The following is a 13,646-nucleotide window of genomic DNA, read 5'->3' as shown; positions in this document are numbered from 1 at the left end:
GTAATTCTTACATATTTCAGGAGAGGGCCAAGCTCACAATAGAGAAACCAAACCCACACACACCCTCAAAAAGGCAAACACACAAAATGTCATCGAGACCAACCAGTGCTTAACGGCGAAGTGGCTCTAAGCCTACTGTAAGCTAACAAAATGCCTTCCAACAAAGAGTACATGATCTGTCCGTGTCTTAAGCAAAGCCCAAAAACTGCACCATGTGGCATTACATCCAGGGCAGAAAGAGTAACTCTGAGACAATTGGAATGAACCCCAAACAACAGCTTCAAATATTAAGCTCTTCAGTTCTTCACTTTAATGCACGCGCCAAAAGTATGAGACATTATTGGTTATTCCAATTTACAAATGTTCTCCCTTAGAAACAGTATACAGACAAAATGTGTCTGAGGTTCTTTCTGCTCCTGTGCCGATGGGAAATAGCCTAGTAACTCCAGTTAGATTGTGACGATTCAGTGAGATCTGGACATCCATTGTAAATTAGCAGATGTCCCATTGCTCCAAACTCATGGTTTCCAGTCTGGTGCCTCCACAATTAGAAACCCATTGCGGCAACTCATTTGCTAGAAGGATGCTAGGTTTAAAATATTTTTTGTTTGGGCATTTCAACCCAGGCCTACATTGTTTTGGGCAGGGGAAATCACCAATGTTCCCTAAGTGCAAGTATATAACTCGATGCAAATCCTGGCCAAGACATATGCATCTCATAAGCAACCCCCTACACCGGGTTTGTTTTGAAAATGCATAAACAGAAGGCCATGAAAGTCGGCATGGCATAGCAGAAAGACGGGCAAAAACTTGTAAATATGTTGGACACTCTGCATAGCTCCTGCCAGCCATGTATAAATCACCCACCCATCGCAAAATAATTCCCTTAATTACACAGGTTGGTACCCTTCCGTAGCACCACAAACTGCAAATTAATGGCCTGGGTGGCCAACCAAAGAAAGTATGGGTTGGAGGCGCTAGTGCATGTGTTTCTATCCATCTCTTATCTGTTGCTTACTTGTTTCTTTCGCTTCATCATTTTGATGGGTTGTACAGAAACATAGGCATATTTAGGAAATAAGACCTCCAGTGCTTAGTTTTGTAAAAAAACATATATGTCAGGGCCCTCGTCAGGAGGCCACCACAGCTTACACTACCCATTGCCACTGCTAGCTCAGCCAATGGCAGTATCTACACAACTACAACCATCACACTGCTATGGGTTCGATAATTCAGACTGTTCAAAACCCTCAAAGCTATAGGAATGGCTTGGGAGGCAGGTATCGGTTGTTTAAATGTATATTGAATTAATGAACAATGGTTGTTCGACTCATCTTTAAATTGGACAAACAGCGCCACAATACAGCACTGTCGTAGGTGTGGATGTTGACAAAGAAATGACCGTGCCGAGCACCAGAAACCACCAGCTCAAATTAAGCGCTGGGCCACTCTCTCTTTATTCATGAGATGCGGAATACAGTTAATTGTTTGAATCTCATGGCAGTGAAAACCTACGCCCTGCAGCTGACTTGCAGCTGCCTTTCCTCAGTGTTATGCAACTCCTCTCTTTAACGCAATGAACAACTTTGCTGTCCTTTGCACAGCCCACCCCCCACACACTGCATACATTTTCACTTCCTACTAAACCATACCTCATTGCCTGTCTACTGCAGGAAAGAAGTAATAAAGCAATTGGTAGTGCACAAAATATAGGACTTGGGTTCTGGACGCTGACGATATTTTGTGTTTTCATCATTTAGAAAAATGTGATGAAAATATTTGTTTGCACAGGGTACCCGCAGAGATAATTTTTAGAGACCTGCCTGCCAATTGCAGATAATTCAAACTGGGCCATCATTGCACCCCTCACAAAGATATAACTGAAATGCTGTGGAAACGTACGTTCAAAGGCAACCTAAAAGTTTTGAAAAAAGGTAAAGAAAAGCGTGTAGGCCTCCTAAAGACGAGATTAAAGGTTTTTTTTTTCAAAGAGCTGAATTAATATCCTTTTTTTAGGTTTCGCCTGCATGTACGTGTGTGCCTGCAGTGCTTATCAAATCTTTTGTCAATAAAAAAAATCTTAAAAGGGGCATAGAAACCGCCCCTTACTTACCTGAACTTACCATTGGCTTAGTCCAACGCCGCTCTAATATACCGGCTTCTGATTGAACAGCACAACGAAGTACAGCTTCCAGTCACTGCCAGTGGCTACTAACCAGTTTCCTTCCACTAGCTACTTGTCATTTTTCTAGCACTTTTTGTTTCTTTTTTGGGTTGAAGGGGATACACTTAAAAACATTTCCTGAAGCTGTGAACTTCTCGACGCTGTGAACTTCACACATTCTAGGGTCCGAACCTGTCCTGTTCACTTTACCCACAGGAACATCCACAGCATTTCTTTTACTCTGTTGCTGGCACCATTTCCGAGAGCGAAGGCAGCCTGGAGCCCCACCAGTGCCCCATCCCTATCATAGTCACAGGGTGCTGGAGATGGCATGTGTGTGTGCATGAATGCTCCTTACGCTGTTCTGGTCACGTATTGTACTAGCCACACAACAGCTCTTAACATTATTCAAGGGGCAACACTCCCATTCTGGAGCTTTCATACCAACTCTAAAGTTTGTCCTAAAGCCTGTCTGCACTTTTTAATCCTTCTGTAGTATATCTGCCATACGTACATGGTCACAACATTAAATGTCCCGTCTTGTCAAACAAATACCAAGGCAGATGAAACATGGGCCACTAAACCACATTTGCTGAATTCCAACAACGCCCCTCCCTTGCAGTCTCAATCCCACCTTTGAATCTAAAGGTATTGGATGAGGCATGTGCCTGAAGTGTGTTTTATCATTAAAAGGAATGTTGTAAAGGGTTGGCACAGTATTTCATAATAAAAGCGCAAATATACCCTTTGTGCAGGCCCACAACTAGGCTCAGACTGCTGCATTAGCCTCCGGGCGCTTGCTGACAGCCATCACTCCTGGTAAGGGAGCAGTCATGGTACATTTTCAGGCCGCATAACCCTGCTCTGCCTTGTCTTCACCCTTTCCCGCTTTGGTGTGCGGTGGCAACAGAAAATACCGCTACCGCACTGGCACCCCCCATAGCGACCTACTCCTACCTGCGCTTCAGGCTACAGCAAGTCCTCTCACCCTGCTTCTCTCAATAGGCGTAAAGACTCCTGAACATTAACACTGTCCATGCTCCACCCACCCCTGCACACCAGCCAGCTACAGCTACACCCACTAATGTCATCCCCTAAATAACTATCTTTCCCTGCCTATGCCCCAATCATAGCCCAATTATCTTCTATTTAGTCCTGCCTATGCACATAATGTCTAAAATAACATTGACAGAGCCAATAGATCTCACATAGACGGATCCTATTGGCTTGCCAATGTTTGTTTCAAGTGCAGAGCTCTTATTTATTGTTCTGCAGTAGTTGCAATGTGTTTCCTGCTTTAAGCAGAAAAGATCATTAGAATAGAATATTCTAAGCTGAATGTTCCCCTATTACAAAACCCTCATTTTGATTCAGCAGGTAAATCATTGTAATAAGGGAAAATTATTTAATTTATGAACTGCAAACAGCTAACCAGCGTGCATCCTGGTCTAAGAGAATGGTTGTGAAATAACAGTGAAAGAGGCCGAGGGCTGAACTAATCAGAATTGAATACCAGGATTTTCAGAGTGGCCCTTAATTGGGAGCCAATGAAGATAATGCAGCCTACCCTGAAATATGTGCATGAAAACATTTTTAATAGTTTATTGATCTAAAGAAGGTTCGAGTCAAAAGTGATTACCAGATTCTTTGCACTGTTCCCCAGGACTGGTGATGGTCCCAGCAATACATCACTTCTATAGTCCAATGTGAAAAAGCCAAGAGATACTGCTTAAGAATTGTCTGTCAAAAAGAAATACACACAAGGTGTTGGGAGGAATGCTTGCAATTTGCCTAACCACTGGCACACTCTTGAGGTAGCATCCCAACCCATTGTTCTTTTGCTCACCATATCACTTCAGTTTGGACCCAGCCAAATTCAAATCACTCTTGACACTACTCCAATGGGAACAGTGTACCCAAGCTGCCAAGCCAAGGTGTTCCATGAGCCAGAACACAAGCAACCCCAGAACATGTACAGTATTGCCCTAGTTACGCCCTCATCAGCTGGGTACAGCTTGGGTACATTGACACAGGGATCACTGCACTCACGTCTGGTAATACCCATGCCACTCAGGGTGGTACATACTTGTACCAAAAAGTGATTGGAGGAATGCTTGCAAATTGTATAACTACTGGCAATCACTAGGATGGTTGGGTAACATGGTGGGCAAAAAACAGTGGATTAGGATGCAGGCCTGAGAGATTGTCAGTGGCTGAGGTTAATTCAAGCAAGCCATCCATCACCTTGCTGTTGTTGCATTTATATATTTTTTATTTATTTGCACGATTATTGAAAATCATTACAATCAGCAGCAAAGAAAAGTTTAGACTAGAGCACAGACAATTCATTGGGTGCTCTGACCACCGTAAGACTGAAAAAAGATAGAGGTACCAATATACAAATAAAGGGTTGAAAGACCAAATGGTAAATTAAAAAGCAGCTTTGCTGTGACACCAGTTAAGTTCAAATGCTGCAATATTTGTCATCAGTAGGGCTAGAGGGCAGGAGGGAAAATGAACCACCATGGCACCCTGCCAAGACTGAAAGCAGCTGACTGTGTTATTATGCTAGCTCAGGAGCCTAACCACAAAAGAGTGAGTAAAGTACAGTGCAAATTTGTCATACGGCATGGCAATAAACCAAAAGGAAGGTGTCAAACATGGTGCAGATGCTATTAGGCCACTCTGTCCAAATTTCCTTCTTGATTGATTGAGTCCTGCTTCAGTAGGCAGTCAGCTTTTAATATACATTTTGCAAAGCATGCCATATATTGAGGTGTCAGCCCCTTTAGACAGAACAGGATTGTGCAGCTGTAGGTCCTAATGCATTTGACGTTTAAGATGTTTCAGAGGTAGATTTAGTGCCAAGGGAGCAGAGCAGGGCATATGCAATGGATATGTAAAACGTCCTCCAAGGGTATGCATATAGCCTGCATCTCTCGCAGTTTGAGGGCAAAACCCATTTTGGAGTTGCGTTGAGAAAAGGAAGCAGGCCAAATCTCACGTGGAGCACTTTTATTTTTAGATGCTTTTTTTTAACAAAGCAGCCATGATGTTGTTGCAGCTGATGCCCTAACTGCGATGGGTATGCCCAGACGTGGGTTCTGTCCTCACTGTGCCACTGCAATCAAGCCATATCTGGCTGATGAGCCCTTCTCAGGTCAAAACCAGTCCTAGGTTTTCTAGTTCATGGAGGGCCTGACTGTTCCCATGAGGAGCAGGGTCTAGGCTGATTTGCATCAGGCTAGGTCCAAACTGAGGTGGCATGGTGGGCAAAAATGACAGATTGGGATGCAGCCCCAGTGATTGCCACTGGCTGAGGGGAAAGATCCGAAACAACGTGTCCAGAACCACAGCTGCGTTGTTCATGCAAGTGGAACAACACTTGCCTGAACAACGCAGGCCTTTTTATCTGTCTTAATCACACATGTGCTGAACAATGCACATGTGTGGTTAAGGCAGAGAAAAAGGAAGATCCATCAGGAGAGGACGCGGTCAGGTAAGTGGGGCAGAGGCAGGGTTGGGGGTAGTTTTTAGGGGTGGGGTGGGAGGTGAAGGGGTTGGGGTGGTTAGGTTATTTTATTCTTTTTAAGGGGCGGGAGTGGGGGAGTCAGTACTATGGTTTTTAGAGTTGGGGAGGGTGGGGTCTGGGTTATTTTGTTTTTAGGGGCAGGGGTTGGGATAATTTTGAAGTTAGGGGGTGGGGCTGGGTTTTAAGGAGCGGGGGTCGGGGTACTGTCGTATTTGGGGTGGGTGGGGGGGTCGCGTTTTTAGGGGTGGGGGTTAGGGTAATTTAGCATTTGGGGGTTGGGGTAATTATGTTTTTAGGGCGGGTGGGGTGGGTTCTTAGGGGGATTGGGGTAATTTTGTATTTAGGGTGGGTGGTGGGTTGGGTTTTTAGGGGTGGGGGTTGGGGTAATTTTGTATTTAGGGTGAGTGGAGGTGGGTTATTAGGGGTGGGGTGGGGGTTGGGGTAATTTTGTATTTAGGACGCATAGGCGGTCAGGTTTTTAGGGGTGGGTGGGGGATCAGGGTAATTTTGTAATGGGGTCGGGGTAATTATGTTTTTGAAGGTGGGTGGGGTGGGTTTTAGGGGTGGTGGTTTGGGTAATTTTGTATTTTGGGTGGGGAGTAGGGTCGGGTTTTTAGGAGCGGGTTGGGGCTTGGGGTAATTTTGTATTTAGGGCAGGTGAGGGGTGGGTTATTAGGGGTGAGGGTGGGGGGTCGGGGTAATTTTGTATTGAGGGTGGAGGCAGGTTTTTAGGGTTGGGGTCGGGGTAATTTTGTATTTAGGGCTGGTAGGGGGCAGGTTTTTAGGGTCGGGGAGGGGATTTGGGGTAATTTTGTATTTATAATGGGTGGGGGGTTGGGTTTTTAGGGGTGGGGGTGAGAGGTTGGGGTAATATTGTATTCAGGGCAGGAGGAGGGAGTGGGTTTTCAGTGGCAGGTTGGGGAGGTTGTGGTCATTTTGATTTTAGTGGTGGAGTAGTTTTATTTTTGGGGGGTGGGGATCGGTTTTAGGGCTCAGGGTGGGTGAGGGTCGGGGTACTTCTGTTTTTAGGGGTTGGGCTGGTTTTTTGGGGGGGTTGGGGTCAGTTTTATGGCTCAGTGTGGGTGGGGGTATCAGGGTAGTTTTTAAGGGGAGGGTCGGGATACTTCTAGGGTGGGGGTGTGGCATGTGACAACCACGCATGCCGTTTCCACGCATGCCTTTACCACGAAAAATCATTGTAAAGGCATGCGTGGTAAAGGCATGCATGGAAACAATGCAGTCCTTGTTCCGACCGCATTGTTTAGGCATGCGTGGTTGCCGCATGTGTGGTTCCATCATACAACCTAATTAAAGCATTCCATCCATCACATTGTTGATGTTGCTGTCAAAAAGAAATACAGCCATTTTAAAACCCATTCTCCAACTGCTGGATCAGTGTGTGATGGGACACAGTGCTAAAGGCGGCAGACGTTTTGTGCAATATTAGTGCACCTGTATCATTATTATTCAAGATCGTTCTAATGTAATCAGCAACTGAAACTGTAACAGTTTTGGTGCTGTAAGAGGAACATAATTATGTTTGAGCATGATACAGGATACCTTCATTTTCCATACATTTTCTGAGCTGAATGTAAACAAAACTTTCAGCAAATTTAGCAGCAAAAGACAACAATGAGATCGACCATAAATTGGAAAATATGATGGTATCAAGATTGGGTTTCTTAACAAAGGGCTAATGATAGCCCTAAAGGGACCTTTGCAGATTCAAAAGACAAATTAAGACGTGCAGTTATGGGGGGGCCCGCGGAGAGAGAGACTCGCTCTAGTCTCTCCGCGGGTCTTTTCGGGATAACAGGAAGTGGCGCAGGTGCGCCAGGATTGGGGGACAGGTAAGTAGGGGTGGGCTTTAGGGATAGGATAAAAGGGGGTGGAGGGGTGGGGTCGGCCTCTTTCCAGGCCGACCAGAGAGGGAGGAAAGTTTTTGACCACCCACCCACCCTGCACAGAAGGTAGGCAGCAAAGGAAAGGGTTGTTAAGGGTAAGGAGGGATTAGGTAGATAGGGTTAGGTTTGACGTCAGTTAGGACAGGTGCGTTGCACAAGGGTTGGCAGGAAATGGGGGAGGGGGGAGAGCCAGATGCGGGCTTGTTCCCCCCTTCCAAGGGGAAAAATGAGGTGAAGGATCAGAATGGGGGGAAGGACTGTTTACAAACAAAGAGGGCATGGAAGGAATAGGGGAGTGTCTAGGGGAGGGGATTTGAAGAGAGCTATTAGAAGAGAAGGAAGGGCATAAGGAAGCTCTTAAGTTAAAAGTTAGGCAAGAGGGATTTCATACAGTTCAATGTTGTTGATGTTTATGCTAAATCCTGTCCTAAATAAATGACCTTTTGCACTAGAAATGAGTGTCAATGTATGTTTGTCCCGATGTGAGGTAGCAGACAAAGCCAAGTACTTGGGAGAGCAAGGGTCCCGAGGCAGCAGCTATCGAAAAAGCCACTAGGTCATTTGAAGATGGCTGACCAAGCTCAGATTAAAAAAACGTACTTGTCTCTGTGTTTATCACAATGAGTTCTTTCTACGTCTTCTCCAAAGTACGTCTGTCTGATTCATTTTACTCTGGAAAAATGTTGAGAGGGTTATACACAGCATTTGAGATACTAGTAGTTGAGATGCGTCGGCCTCTCGAGAGGCTAAGGATTTGCAATAGAAAAAGACATTTTTTTGCGGGGGTTGAGGTTGCAGTGGTCTGATCAAAATAATAGCTAATGCACCTCTGTTAAATAATTTAGTTAAAAAAAATATTTAGGGTCTATATTTTAATTTAGCCTCCTGAGATTCTTTAAAACCGCTCTTAACTGAAGTTAGTTCTGAAGGATTCCAGTTTGTTTGGGATAGATTTGTGTTAATGATGGACTGTCGTTGGGAGATTAATATCCAGTGCTAATGAAGGGCAATTATACATAAAGGGTGCTTCATGTTAATCTGGTTTGGAAGACGTTGAAGTGAGCTTTCTAGACCGAGTTTAGCCCATGGCCTACAGGGCCATGACTTCACATTAGTATGACTGCCACTTGGCCATACATTCCAACATTTAAAAACAAGACAAATGGACATTTAAAAAAATAAATCGGGGGATATCATGTTCCCCATTGAGGCAAAGACAGTTTCAAGAGGGAGACAGCCAAAACGAAGCCATTTTTGGCATACAAAATCGGGAGTTTCCCTCTTGAATCGGGTCTGCTGGTATGTATGCTTACACAGGGAATGTAATTAATGAAAACAACTTCATGGTCTCACCATAATGAGTCAAGAGATTCTGAGAAATTACAAGGGGTGTGTTGGACCTGGCCCTTTTACAGGGTCATTCCCCAGATTTTTTGCTTTTTCCTCCTTATTTTTCTGACCTTTGTTGGCTGACGTTATGACTCCAAGCACATTTTTACTGCTAACCACTGCTAAAGTGCATGTGCTCTCCCTTGTAAGATTGGTATAATTGGCTTATACCTAAGTGGCATATTTAATTTACCTGTAAGTCTCTTGTAAAGTGGTATCCCTATACCCAGGGCCTGTAAATGAAATGCTACTAGTGGGCCTGCAGCGCTGCTTGCGCCACCCACTGAAGTAGCCTGCCAAACCTATCTCAGGCCTGCTAGCGCAGGGTCTGTGTGTGCAGTTTTCTGCCACAGGAACCTGGCACCTAAATTTACTTGCCAGGCCCAGAACTCCTATTTTACTACATGTAAGTCACCCCTAAGGTATGCCCTAGCTAGCCTTATGGGCAGGGTGCCATGTATGTAGAAGGCAGGACATGTGCCAGGTTGCGTGGCCTGTCCTAGTAGTGACAAACAGCCTAACTTGGTGTGTCACTGCTGTGAGTGCTGCCTTTTTATAGGATTGAACTAGAAATGCCCTGCCTTATGTGTAAGGGGTACTGTCTGATTTATGAGGGGTAGCGTAGGCATGTTTGGTATGGTTGTGATAGTGATAAGAAATGCTGCTTACTGGTGTAGGTGTATTTTTTATTAGTATTACAGAAATGCCACTTCTAGAAAGTGCGCATTTCTCTGTACTTATGACTCTGGTGTTTTTGCAGCTTGCCTCCAATCCACATCTGGGCAGACTGACAGTTGGGGCTTTGTGCATACTTTTCAAACAGCCTGTACACAGGGAGGTGGAGGTGTCATAGAGGTGCATCTACATATTGTATAGTCTTCCTGGGCAGAGAGAAGGGAGAGGTGGGGAACACCTGCATTTGTAAAGGCTGTGCCCTGGCCTCGCACAATAGGGTTGTTTACCCACCACTGATGTTTGGAGCCAGTGCTGGAGGAGAGAAAGGTCACTCCCAGAACCAGTTGTAACTGGTTGAAACCCCTCTCCTCCCCATTGTAAAACACACTGTAAACTTAGTATAAGTACAGGGGAATTTTCCCCACAATTTGAACATTCTTTGGGCATTCTTGGCACTTGAAACTTGACACAGAACGCTGCTGAATGAACTCACCAGGAAACCACCTTGGACTGCTGCTGCTGTGCTGACCTGTGACCTTCCTGGTCACTAGGAGGAACTGCCACCATCTGCAACCCTTGTGCTGGCCTGTAGCTGGGACCACCAGCCCTGTGCTTCCTATTGCTTTCACTGTTCCCAGGGACAGGGTGCTGTGGCCCCTGACCCCTGTAATTATCTTGGAGCACAAGGAGTGCTGCAGCTTCCTGGGATTTTGTTTGTAGCACTCTGGAGAGTGCCTTACTTCATGTCTGGCACCCCTAGCTCTTTGAAAAGCGCTTCTTGCCATCACCGAAATCACTGCCGCAACCCAGGCTAAAAACATGGTCTTAGTGCTTTGAAAAGCACTCTTTGAATGCCCCAAATCACCGCCGCAGGCCGGGCGTCATCTGCTGAAGAAGTGCGAGTATCGTGCAACTTCCAGCACGGTCCGCTCCTTGGAGTGCCCCCATGGCACTAGCCACCCTCCACTTCTGTTAGATCACCGCGGCAGTTCGGGAATCCACTAGAAACACTTGCGCACCACATCGGGTGCGGGCTAGTGTGTATTCACAGACCCCAGGAGGGGTTCCGATTACCGTCCCAGAGATGCAGGACTTGGGGAAGGCGAGGTGAGCGCCCCCTACCCCCGGTCTCTGCCATAGGAGCGCGACGCTCCTCTTTTGAAACCAGACATTCCTTTTCTTAAGAACGGGGAAGGGAGGCCTCGACGGACGCCCATTCCTCTCGCCCCCATATTTGCTTGTTGGGCCTTGCCTGGCCCCCACCCCACGTGAAGGGCATGTGGAGGCTGAGGGAGGCATCAGAGAGGGGGCAGACCGTCCCTCTCCCCCAGGAGCACTGCATGGCCCCCGTTTTGAACATAGGAGTGCCGGGGGCCCCCATGCTCCTCTTCTAGGCACGAGGAGTGCCTCTCCTTCATCAAATCAGGTACTTTTTAGGATATATTGGCTCAGTGAGCCTAGTATGGAGCTTGGGGGGTTTATATGATTCCTACCTGCTTTTATGATGCCACATACATGTGCTGATGTTCATGTTATGGGCATGATATACTGATCTTTATTTTTTATGACTTTTGATATGTTATCAAATGTTCCTTTTATGGGTATCTATGAGTTATTCATGACAAGCATTCTTACTGTAATTCCTGACTACTGCTTATGTTACAGAATCCTGAGTACTTATGTGTTCTTATGTGACAACTGCGTATTCTTGCCGAGTATTAGTAACTTGTGTAACGTTCTGACAACTGCTAAGGTAGCAGGGTATTACTAATGTGTAATGTTGGTCTAATTATGTTTTGTGCAATACAGTTTATTTTTACATAGCTCAGTGTTGTGCTTACTTTGTGGTGTGCATTTTGCATCACATGTGTTGTGTTTGTTGTGCAAACGCTTTACACATTGCCTCTGTGTTAGGCCTGACTGCTCGTGCCAAGCTACCAAGGGGGTGAGCAGGGGTTATCTTGAACGTGTAACTCCCTTGCCCTGACTAGAGTGGGTGGGTTCTGCCTGGCTTAGGTGCCTACCCTAGCCAACCAGAAACCCCATTTCTAACAGGGTGGAATTTGTGACAATTAAGCCGAGAGTGTGACTGTCACCGGGAGTATAGTCCTTGACTAAATGTTGAAGGACTAATGCATGACACGAATATAAGAAATTCTGGGGTACAATGAAGAAGTGATCTCCGTCTCAGATATTGAAGTCACCTTACATTAATGTATTATTACAGAGCAGGAGCCAAAGTTAATCATATTATCACAGATATACAGCGTATATATTAAAATAAGTAATAACTTGAGTAAATGCATTAATCTGTGTAGACATCTGCATGACTGAAAAGCTGCTGTCATTTGTCATATTTTTTGTATTCTGTGTTGCAATACTTTGCCATTTCTAATGACAATATAGACAATCATTTTAAATCAGTTAAATTCGATAACTATGAGGGCATTTCAGTGCACTCATCTCGTGCTAACACTAAAATAAACGAAAGCATAAGAGTGCATTTTTCGATTTCATAATTTTAAACAGAAGCTATAACTAAATTGTTTTTTATTATGTTTGAATTGACTATCGAATGGATGCAGCAAGTCCTTGGTGGTGCTAGACTTGCAGCAATTTGCTTCTGATTTAAGGTATGCTCAGCTGACCCGAAGAGACTATTACTTTCCCTCTATTGACTTCATACAAGATATGTTGTGTCTTTTTTCCGAATAATAGCTTCACATTAAAAAAATAATTGCTTTTATAATTTGTTTTTAGAAAAAAGACGCTGAGACCATTATCAACTGGATTTGAGTTTTAGAATTGCACTTCACAGGAGAAGATATTTTGTACTTTTTCCACAGTCCATGCACGGGTAACAAAAAAAAGTGTGCACATATATATGCAAACCACATTGGAAAAAAGTGTCATCTGCCAATATGAAATTAGAATCGTGATTACAAAGTTAGGATCTACAGATTTTACTTGTGCAGCTGTCAGTAAAACTGTGGAGAATATGTAACGCAAGCACATTTTCTGCCTTTCAAGATACAATTGGAATGCCATGCACAACTGGAAAGTCACTGGTTGCTTCGTGCTGGGAGGATGGCAGTGGACTCCACAGCAAACGCTCTGGAGTTCCACAGGCCAGCTAAGCAACTCAATGAACGAAAACTTGACAGCTGACTGTCCATCTACCTGTCCTTACAAGCCTGCATTCTATGCAGTCCCAGGCACTGTTTCTGCACTGCATGATATTGACACATGGGAGATACATGATGACATGAATTATTCATGCGTGTGTCACCCATGCAGTGATTCATGCACTACAGTAAGTGAGACAGGTAATTTAGACAGGAATGCCCAGAAGTGGTTTCCATGCCTCACTTGCGTCGTAATAAGTGCAAAACTGGTCTTATGTTGCTTCTGCTCCAGTTGAGGGATGACCTGGCCCAGCAGTTTGGGCCGGACTGTTCCTATTGGAGAAAGGTTAAGACTGATTTCTATGTGACTTGGTCCAAACTGAGGTAATATAGTGCGCAGAAAAATGATAGACTTGGATGTGGCCTTACGTAATTGCCAGTGGCTGAGAATAATTCAAGCATTTGAAGGATTTTATCCATCACTTATTTGTATACTTCAGTGCAACACCCTAAGTGTGACAGGTGTGCTGAAACGTGGGTCCTGTGTACACTGTGCCCTTGGAGCCAAGCTATATGTGACTGATGAGCCCTAAAAAGGATACAATTGGTTTTGGGTTGCTTGTGCTTCGGTTCAGGAGGACTTGTCCTGGAATTTTGGGTTGGACTTTTCCTGTTGCAGAGGTCAAGACTGGTTTACCTATGGCTGGGTCCAATCTCCGATGGCATGGTGTACAAAATAAAGATGGAATAAGATGCAGCCCGAAAAATTATCAGTGGAGAGATCATTTCAAGCTTCCATCCACCACTTTTTGTGTATTTCATGCACTACAATAAACACATACTGCCAAGCTGAAATA

General features: G+C 44.9%; 1 protein-coding gene across 1 annotated transcript in view; it reads left to right on the top strand.

The window, feature by feature from the left end:
- Positions 1-13,646, top strand: part of ABCA13 (ATP binding cassette subfamily A member 13) — a 2,435,905-nt gene that overhangs the window by 2,280,952 nt on the left and 141,307 nt on the right. The window lies entirely within an intron of this gene.

This window comes from Pleurodeles waltl, chromosome 2_1 (genome assembly GCF_031143425.1).
Source record: "Pleurodeles waltl isolate 20211129_DDA chromosome 2_1, aPleWal1.hap1.20221129, whole genome shotgun sequence".
NCBI lineage: Eukaryota > Metazoa > Chordata > Amphibia > Caudata > Salamandridae > Pleurodeles > Pleurodeles waltl.
The sequence above is the reverse complement of the archived record's forward strand: the minus strand, read 5'-3'. Positions and strand labels throughout refer to the sequence as shown.